Source organism: Zingiber officinale, chromosome 9A (genome assembly GCF_018446385.1).
Source record: "Zingiber officinale cultivar Zhangliang chromosome 9A, Zo_v1.1, whole genome shotgun sequence".
Taxonomy (NCBI): Eukaryota; Viridiplantae; Streptophyta; class Magnoliopsida; order Zingiberales; family Zingiberaceae; genus Zingiber; species Zingiber officinale.
In genome coordinates, this window is record NC_056002.1 from 16,470,896 (window position 1) to 16,482,222 (window position 11,327).

Here is an 11,327-nt window from a genome sequence, read left to right on the forward strand (position 1 = left end):
ATTTTAGTAGCTAAATGTGTTGAGCGACTCATTGACGATTGAAATACTCGATCGTAATTTTTTCCATCTCTAAAATGATATTTTCATCAGTTGTTAAATGTATTTAGCAACTGATTAGGACTGAAAAGAATAAAAGTATGTTGAAACCTTTAATGTTGGATCAAATTCTCATTGACAATTAAAACTCTTTCATCTCCAACCCTTTTTCGTTTACTTATATCCAATCAAATCATCCCTGTCGAGATTCCCTCGAAGACAGATCGACGACCCCCAAAAGCTACAACTTTCCTACTACTAGAGGTTCCACTGTACAAAAATTTTGTACAAAGGTCTGAACTTTTTCCTAACTATCATGTGTTCTTTTAAATTAAATTTTGGATCGCCTGCGGAACTTAACACGTTTGATCTAAAACTTAATCTATTTATTCTTGTAGGTTTTGATTTGGATCTCCTGCGGAACTTAACACGTTCGACCCAAATCACCTTAAGTTATTAATTCCATGAAATATTAATTTCCATAATTGGTTCCCAGTACTGACGTGGCGAGGCACATGACCTTCTTGGATATGGGAGCAACCACCACCGACTAGAGAAAACCTTTTATAGAAATCTAATATTTAATTTCCTAAAATAACTTTAGGTTAACCGAAAAGAACAATAAAATCACAAGGAAAAATAAAACAAAAGAACACAACTTCGAAAAACATATTCGAAATACTAGAACGTAAGCCTCTTGTATTTGGTATTATTTCCATAAATAACTAGTATGATGCGGAAAAGGAAAAACTACTAGTTATACCTTCTAGAAAGACCTCTTGATCTTCTACCGTATTCCTCTTCTAACCTCGGATGTTGTGTGGGCAACGATCTTCCAAGATGAGAAACCACCAACCACCTTCTTCTCCTCCTAGCTAGGTTCGGCCACAACAAGGAAGCTTCACCAAAGAAGAAGATCGAAACACCAACCAAGCTCCAAGAGATGCTAGCTTTCTCTCCTTCTTATTCTTCTTCAAGTAGTATTCGGCCTCCACAAGAGCTCCAAGCAATAGAGAGTTTCGGCCACCACAAGAGAAAGAGAGGGAGAGGATGATGATGGCCGGCCACACCAAGGAACAAAAGAGGGAGAGAAATAATAGAGGTTGTGTCTCATGAAGGCACCTCCACCCCTTCTTTTATATTCCTTGGCCTAGGCAAATTAGGAAATTTAATTACAATAAAATTTCCTTAATTTCCTTGACAAGATTTAATTGAGAAAAATAAAATAAAATTTCCCCAATTAAACTATAATGGCCAGCCACATCAAAATAAATTAGACAAGTTTTAATCAACAAATTAAAACTTCCTAATTTGTTTCCGAAAATTTTAAAAATAAAATTTCTCTTCAAAAATCTCTTCATGGTTGATAAAAAGAAATTTCCATAATTTTAATTTTACAACATGTGAATAATTTTTAAAGAGAAAATAAAATATCTTACCAATCTACAAATAAGGAAAGAGATCTAATCTCTTTCTTTAATCTTTTGTAGATATTTTACAAGAGAGATATTTTAATTTTAATTCTCTTTAATAAATTATATCTTCCACATAATAAAAATTAAAATTAAAATTCTTTTTAAATTTAATTTGGCCGGCCAGCTAGGGCCGGCCACCCCAATTTATGCTTAGGCCGGCCCTAGCTTGGTTCCCAAGCTAGCTTGGCCGACCCCTATTAGGTGGGTATAGAAAGTGGGTATAGGTGGATATAGTACTCTATAAATAAGAGGCTACGATAGGGACCGAGAGGAGGAATTGGTTTTGGTCTCCCGATAAAATTAAGCATCCCGTGTTCGCCCCGAACACACAACTTAATTTTATCAATAATAATTCATTCCACTAGAGAACTATTATTGAACTACCGCACCAATCCCAAATTACATTTTTGGGCTCCTTCTTATTATGAGTGTGTTAGTCTCCCTGTGTTTAAGATATCGAATGTCTACTAATTAAGTGAGTTACTGACAACTCATTTAATTAATATCTTAGTCCAAGAGTAGTACCACTCAACCTTATTATCATGTCGGACTAAGTCCACCTGCAGGGTTTAACATGACAATCCTTATGAGCTCGTCTTGAGGACATTATCAACCTAGTATCTCTAGGACACAGTTTCCTTGTATAATCAACAACACACACTATAAGTGATACTATTTCCCAACTTATCGGGCTTATTGATTCATCGAACTAAATCTCACCCATTGATAAATTAAAGAAATAAATATCAAATATATGTGCTTGTTATTATATTAGGATTAAGAGTACACACTTCCATAATAACCGAGGTCTTTGTTTCTTTATAAAGTCAGTATAAAAGAAACGACCTCAAATGGTCCTACTCAATACACTCTGAGTGTACTAGTGTAATTATACAGTCAAGATAAACTGATACCTAATTACACTACGACCTTCTAATGGTTTGTTCCTTTCCATTTTGGTCGCGAGCTACTGTTTATAATTTATAAGGTACTGATAATATCATCTTCTGTATGTGACACCACATACTATATTATCTACAATATAAATTAATTGAACAACTACAACTAAATGTATACAATTTGACCAAATGTGATTCTTTATTCATAATGAATGTTTACAAAGCTTAGGCTTTCAGTATACACTCCAACAAGAGAAAGAGAGAGAAATTTAGATTTGACCAAATTCCTTCGTCTCTATTTTGAATAGAAGACGGAAGGGGAGAGAGATTAAGGGGGTGTTTGGTATAGGAGAATAGGAGTGGGGAATGAGAATGAGAATCATTGATTGCTATTGTTAATGTTTAGATTATAGAAATAGGAATACAAATAAGGGAATGAATCCTTGAAATTGGGTAATAACTCATTTCCATGTACATCTCCTTCAATGAGCCATTACCCTATTTTCATCAATCAAAATATTCCCTTATTTCAAAAATACCCTTGACCTAAAACTAAAATCTTCTCCTTTAATATCAAATATCAAAATATATTTATTTATTTTTTTCTTTCATATAACTTCTCTCTCCTTGTTCTCTCTCATCATATTTCCTCTCTCATCATATTTTCTCTGTCATCATTTTATCACACACTTTCTCTCTCCTTAATCTCTCCTATCACACTCTCTTTCCTTTTTTTTTCTCATTACATTTTCTCTCTCCTCAATCTCTTCCATCACACTCTCTTCCTTCTTTTTTTCTCATCATACTTTCTCTCTCATCATACTTTCTCTTTCCTCAATATCTCCCATCACACTCTCTTTTCTCTTTTTTTCTCATCACACTTTCACTCTCATCACACTTTCTCTCTCCTCAATCTCTCTTGTCACACTCCCTCCTTTTTTTTCCTCAACACACTTTCTCTTTCATCATACTTTCTCTCTCCTCAATTTCTCTTATCACACTCACTATTCTCTTTTTCTCTCATCATACTTTCTCTCTCATCATACTTTCTCTCTCACCATACTTTCTCTCTCCTCAATCTCTCTCATCACACTCTCTCTCCTCATTTTTTCTCATTACATTTTCACTCTCTTCATCCTCTCCCATCATATTTTTTCTCACATCATATTTTCTCTCTCATCTTATCTCATCATGCTCTCTCTTATCACACTCTCTTTTCTCATTTTCTCTTATCACACTTTCTCTCTCATCATACTTTCTCTCTCATCATTCTCTCTCATATCTATTTTTTTCTCTTCTTTTCCTTTAAGGGTAAAAAAGGAAATTTTGATTCATTCCGATAGAAAATATGCAACTAACCAAACATTACTTTTAAAAGTGATATCCATGCTCATACCTATTTTCATTCCACAATACAATGATTCTCATTCTGATTCCTATTCCTAAGAAGAACCAAATGCCCCCTAATTTTTTTTTTTGCAATGAAATTGAACTGACAATGCTAAGTTTGCGCGTCGCTCATGGTCGCGCACAAAGCGTCACCTAGCATATCATTTATGTTGGGCGAGATCCTCTGGTCTCATCTGCCCTAGTCCGCTCCTGGACTAGGGACATTGATAGGTGGATTCAATGGCCCTCACTTATTTAGCAGATGGGAGTTCATTAAATTCTACCTATCACTGAATTGATTAAGGACCCTGATCCCAGTTTTATTCTTTCCAATGAGGATATTTCTTCTCATGGAACATAAATATCCTCTCTAAATATTTTCATTGGATGTCCATAGGACAAAAAGGTTTAAGGAAATGGGGCTTATCAGTTCATCTCCCACGGTCACTTAAAATTGGGCGTGCAGGCTGTATATGCATTTTGAATGTATTTGAGTAATTAATAAAAATTTTACCTTGTATTTTAAATTTCCTTCTTTAAAATGTTAATGGAAGGAATATAATTATAACTTATAAACTTAATCGCATTTAAAGATGGTATGAGTAATTTGTCTAATTGCTTTATTTGTTATATTTTTTTATTTTGTTTTTTTTTTACTTTTAGCAACAATATATATATACTCATTTTACGCCATAATTTAATACATACTTTTGAGTAATTCTTGAATATCTTACTATATATATATTTTATTAAAAATCTCCCCCTTTACTAATGTGAAGCCTAAAATGAATTTACGTTAATATTTTTTTTCTATTCACACTAAAAATAATTTCAAAATTTATAAGTAACTCCACGAGTGAAACAATTAGTGATATAGAATTCGAGATGCGGCATATTATTATGAATTTTTCTCATCATTAATTTTCTCTGGTTGTTTTATATAAAAATAATATAGTTCTCTTTAGTTCCACGTCTTAAAATTGACAACGCTATGATCAAATAAGGTTCTATAAATATTTTAGGCCGACAATGTTAAAAAATATACTTTTCTTAGTTTTTTTACTAAGATAAGTATAATTTTAAATTAAATTAATTTTTTTCATAGGGAAACCGTAAAGGTGACACTCGAAAACTAAATAATTCGGATTTTCAAAGACCCAAATAATTCAGATTTTTAAAAGTCAGGTACTTTACCTTAATGACTCTACTTTAGTATTTTAATGCTAAAATGCTTTAAGTAATATAATTTCGTTATAAAGATTGATTTCAATGTATTATATTATACACGTGACGCGTGTGCACGATCACTAGTATATAATTAATATTCGCTTCCTCTCTTTAGGAATTTTAAGTTTTCTTCGAAAAATTTAATATATAATTATACCTTATAAACTAGATTGTATTTAATTATAGAATGTAATATATAATTAAAAAATATAAAGTTATTAGCATTTATAACTACTATATGAGTAATTTGCTCTTAATTATGTTTCTTTATTTGTTAGATTTCCTTTTATTCTTTTCATAAGAATATTATATATACTCAATTTACACCACAATTGAAATACATACATAGCATACAAAACTTTGAAAAGAATTACTACTGCACTATGTCTCGAGTTATAATTCTCTGTGTCTTTCTTATCTTTACTACGTTTTGCCTTGCAAGTAAGTTAACATTGTTATTTAGATATTTCATGATAATTTTATTAAATTTATTTGTTACGTATTTTTCATGTTTACTAATATTGATTATTCATTTTTGTTTTAAATTGAAGATGTTTCTGATGCTGTTTCGCCTCATTGTGGCTGGGAGTCTCGCGTATGGGGTGATGGGTCTGGCCGAGTAAATTGTCTTACTAGCGAGCAAAATGCTGCTTGCAACGCTTGGTGTTCAAGGAAATGCAGTGGAGGAAAATGTAATATTAGACAAAAACATTCAGTTTGTTCATGTTTTGTTTTTTAATTATTATGTCAAGATGGGGAATAAATCTGCTTATCCATCTTGGTTGGTGAAATAAAATTTAATTTTATATATGTTTTTTTTATTTATTTAAATTGTATGAATAATATAAATGTATATTATAAGAGAAACAACCATTTGCGATAGATATTTTAGTAGCTAAATGTGTTGAGCGACTCATCGACGATAGAAATACTCGATCATAATTTTTTCCATCTCTAAAATGATATTTTCATCAGTCGTTAAATGTATTTAGCAACTGATTAGGACGGAAAAGAATAAAAGAATGTTGAAACCTTTAATGTTGGATCAAATTCTCATTGACAATTAAAACTCTTTCATCTCCAACACTTTTTCGTTTACTTATATCGAATCAAATCATCCCTGTCGAGATTCCCTCGAAGACAGATCGACGACCCCCAAAAGCTACAACTTTCCTACTACTAGAGGCGTAGTTTGGGAAGGAGGAGAAGACCGGAACTGCTCGTCCGGTAATCGTGCTTCTTGACTCGGGGAGGAGAAGACCCGAACTGCTCGTCCATAGGGTTCTGTTAAATGCAAACAAAAGATAAATATTGCGTGTGTGGTCTGATCCATGATTCATGATCACAAACTGCTGTAACATGAAATGCTACCAACCAGTTGCCCCTGAAGATTGGATACAGAAGGAAATTAACCAGAAAATTAATATTTATTGTTTGTAAAGACAAAGTTTTGATTGCCACTGTAGCTTTCATTTCAATGGATCACAATCGCAGCACGGCAGCAGTTATGAGTGGTATAGCATTTTTGTTGTTTTTTTATATGTGAAATTTAGTTGCTCCAAAGGGCCGGAATTGTTAGTTGCATGAAGAAAAATAGCTTAAGTATTGTAGTATATGTCCATGGGTGGGTTTAGGGTTCATGAGAATTATATAAATAGAAAAATATGAATATTTACTTGAAATGTAATATAAATAGAAAAAATATAAACTAATGGAAGCCTAAGTACAACCGTAAAATTATTATCGTATTATATAAATTCGTTTATCAGAAACCATCTTTTATTTTTTAAAATAAAGTAAAATTGCTTTTAATAAACTATTCTTCGAAACAAGAGTTTTGTGTACCTATCTTTTAGAAGTAATAATGATAACTAAAATATATTATTGGATTGAGACGCGCTTGAGGGGGAATGAATAGCGCTCATGACTATTTTATTTTTGAAAATGTTCGAGTAAATATGCAGCGGAAAAGTAATAAACACAGAAGTAATGCTAACACTGTTTCTTTTACTTGATTCGGAGCCTGTGACGACTCCTACTCCAAGGCTCGCGATCGTTGATCGCTTTTGTTGGGCAATCACTATAGATCCGAAATTCTTTACAGGAATGTAAATACAAGTACAGAAAAAGTATGATTATACCGACAATACAAAATGAAGAAATTACTAGAAATATAGCCTATTACGACATTTTCTTCATGACATTTAATTTTAAATATCACTATAAATATTTTTTAATGACATTTATCAAAACGGATCATTTTAAATATAAAAATATTATGTTAGATAATATATAGTGACAAATTTCACCAATATCACCATATACCATCCTAATAATCACTTAATAATTAAGTTTTTTGTTTTTTTCCCCTACCCTAACGCTAACCCCTTCCCTCATCACACGCCGATTTTCCTTCTCCTCTGTTCTCACTCGCCGCTCACCCACCCTAAGCGCCGCTCCGATCCTCTCCCTTTTCTCTTCCCTTAGCTGCTCTCGTCATCGCTGCTTTTCTCCTTGCTCCCCCCTAATCTGCTCTCGTCGGCGCTCCTCTCCCTTTCTCCTCCCTCTGCTCTCGTTCGTTGCCGCCCCTCTCCCTAATCTGCTCTCACTGTCACTGGGATCTTCACCCACGCTCACGCATACCTGTGCCGCCGCCGGGCTCCACCACGATTCCTCCACAGCACTGCCTACACGTCGTGATTCTGCCTGTCTCCTCCCAAACTCATTCTTGTCGTCGCTGTTCCCTAATCTGCATATCTCACCGTGATTTGTAATTTGTTTTTTTAATGTTATGGATTGGAAGTTTTGTATTGTATATGCTCCTAACTAATTTCTTGTTTTTTTTAGGTTGTGGATTGGAAGTTTTGATAGTCACCTTGCTTCTTTCTACATAATCGAATCAAATAGGTATATATAATAATAGTTTTTTAAGTTTCAGTCCTTATCTAACAAGCTTCACTTGTATATGTGTTTGGTTTTTTTTCTTTGAATTTTGATGGATATGTTTCTTTCTTATGTAATTTCTTATGTAACGTGTTCAATCTTAGTGAGTGTTATGAGATCTAAGGATTCTTTAGTTTGCTCCACTTGGCTAATGATGTCAGCTATGACCTTGCTCATCACCTAAAGGTACTTCATTAGTAAATTCACCCTTATATCTTGTGCTTTGCACAAAACATAACTAGCTTAAAGACATCCTTTGAAAGGTTCGACAATAGAGCCATGGAGTGGTTGTATCGCTTGTAGTTGTGATCATAATTTAGTTGCTTTGCACAAGAAGAGTACAAATGTTTGATCTTGTGAGACTTTTAGAGATTCTTAATTTCTTGAACTTGGTCACCTCTACATCTCATGCTTATTCCCAATATAACATAGAGGTGTTGGTTCTATGAAATTACCTTATTATTATGGCTGAGTTGGAGACTTCTACTAAGTCAGTTTTCTACTCATCCTAATTGTCAAAACTTACAAAATCATGGGAGTTGATTCCTCAATAGTTGAGGTAAAACTCCACACTCACTTGCATGCAACATGAGAGCATGCAAGATACCAGCCATCATCACATTAAAATAACCAACGTGCAAACACAATTCCAACATGCGGATTTGTGTTCACACTTACACCTCACCAACATCACAAGGACATGTAATCAAACAATTACAAACACAATTACAAAATAAAAAAACACCACAGCATTCTTAAGAAGACAGCACCGACTTGGCTTCATCAACATATGACATTATAGAAACCCAGCCAGCTCCATCTAGCCTTCATCACACGGACAGCAGCTACAAGAAATCCAGCACGGCCTGTGACAATTCCAGCATATCAAGAACACATCAAAATCGGACAGCAATTCCAAACTCAGCTTCACACGGACAGCAGCTTTACTTAGCACGGTGACAATTACAGCACATCAGAATTCCAGCACACACAGTAATGGATTGGAGCAAAGTACCTAAAATAGAATGAAAAGAATTAAGAGAAGCATAAATGAGATTGATCGATCCACCTTGTAGAGCAGGAGATTTGAAACCATAGTATAGATTGTTGATTGCTATGCTTGCACTTATATTTGACTTAACAACTTGAGAGTTGTAGAAATGAGATCCTCTCAATAGAAAAAAAATGGAGAAATTGGAAGTCTGAACTAAAAAGAAAGTACTATGATCCTGAGTTGTCAATTCAAATTCTTTTACAACAAAGAGATGAAAAAACTCAAGTAGAACAATATATGAGACTAGTTGCTTTTTGGAACATAGAAAAATCAAAGGTATGTATTTTTTTATTTAGAATATAATGTTAGTAGACTTTTATTTTATGTATTATGTGTAATTTAACATATTAGGAAAGAAGTGAAAAGAATAAAAATGTAAGAAAGCAAAGGATAATGAATCGAACCACGGGAAGGACATCTTTTTCTCAAGTGCAACAAACATTGATAGATCACTTTATCATATTATATTCTTTATGTGCATTGATTATAGAAATTAGTAACCAAATATATTTCAGCAAAAAAAAAAAGGGACATCCTCCAACACGAGTTGAATTATTTCATGCATATTTTACTCATGATAATGGAACTCCCTCAAGTAATATTGTAAAAGAAAGATTGGTAAGATGTTTTATACTCTTCATTTATTTTATTTTAAAGTATTTTTTAATTATCATTATGTATTAACTAAATCTTAACATGTCTTGAAGGCTGCAATGAAAGAACTAGAAAATCAACTTCCTGAAGATTATAATGATCATGTGAGCCCGAATGATATATTTGCTCAAATCATGGGACCAGATAAACCTGGTCGAGTACGTATGCTTGGTGATGGAATTAGCCCATTTGATTTATGGGGAGTAGTTCCTAGCCATGGCACATGCAATCGACTAGTTATGGAACAAAATGCAAAGTTAGAACAGATGAATGAACAAATCAAAAAGCAAGGCCAACATATTACAATGTTAGAAACAAAGATTTCTGAACAATCAAGCACAAATCCTCTTCCAAATTGTAATAATAGTCAACACACTTCATCGAGTAGCAATCCATAAGGTTCTATTCCATCTCGTCCAACCTTACGGGTAAGATTTTTTTTTTTAAATTTCTATTTTATTATATATTCTACACATCATGAAAAATTGTTGTTATATCTTTCACTTTCATGTAGATTGGAAGTTCTGTCTTGATCAAAAGTTTATTTGATTCAACAAAAACTGTGGCAAAAGGAGTGCTCCTCAATATGGATCCAAATAATATAGTAGGGAGACAAAAACTAGGACCAAATTGGTGTGAAGTACAAGTACTAGTTGTTCTAGAACCCGAAGAAAATTTAATTAGACCTTATGATCTTTTACAAAGGTTTGAGGATACACTTGTAGGACTGATAGCTTGGCCTTGTCATTTGATATGATTTAAACATTTTAGTGAAATATTATTAATTTTTTATATTTATCATGTTATTAAAATTTTAAATAAATATGAAATGTATTTGCAGTTGACAATATGCAAAGATTTCTATTAGTGCATATAGAATACTACTTTATATGTTTCTCATTCGGTATGATTTTCAATCTTTTAAATTATGTTTATTAGGTTTATATTTTCATTGTTTAATTTACTTATACAAATTTATTGATTGTATTTGTAGGTGACAGGTACTTGGATTTTGCATATGATGGTTTAAGATAGTTAAAGATGGTTGATAATAAATTAGTTGGTTTTTTATTTTATAAGACTTTGTTAGTTTTAAAACTCAATGATTTGTTAGTATTAGTTAGCATTGGATTCAATGCTTTTACATTAGTAATGCATTTGTACTTTTGTGATGATGAGATGAATTATATATGATGATATGACAAATGAATTGGATATTTTGGATATAAAATGTTTCTATTCTTATTGTGATGATGGTTAAATTGTGATGATGTGTAACTTTTTCTATTATGTGATGAATGTTTTGTGTTCAGAATAAATATTATTAATTTATTGCGGTGTATTCTAAATATTTTTATTTATTGTTTTTATAAAATATTATAATTAATATTTCATAATGTCATTATAGATTATATAAGATGACAATTTAAAATACCCTTATAAATTATCATTACTAACATAATTTATTGTCCTTATCTAAAAATTTAAAAGATTTATAATTGTCAATATAAATTAGTTTAGGTGATATTTATATTTGTCCTTATTTACATAATAAAAAGGCATGCATAAATGTTCATGAAATATGTTTTCGTAACATTTTCGATTGTCATTATATTCCTATATTTAAGACACTTTTGAAGTTAGCATAAC

General features: G+C 32.3%; 1 long non-coding RNA gene across 1 annotated transcript; it reads left to right on the plus strand.

Annotated features, from left to right (window-relative positions):
* Positions 1-7,369: 7,369 nt before the first annotated feature.
* Positions 7,370-10,925, plus strand: LOC122021966. Its single transcript, XR_006122728.1, has 3 exons — positions 7,370-7,796; positions 7,874-7,933; positions 10,672-10,925. It is a non-coding gene; the product is annotated as an uncharacterized LOC122021966 (long non-coding RNA).
* The last annotated feature ends 402 nt before the right edge of the window (positions 10,926-11,327 follow it).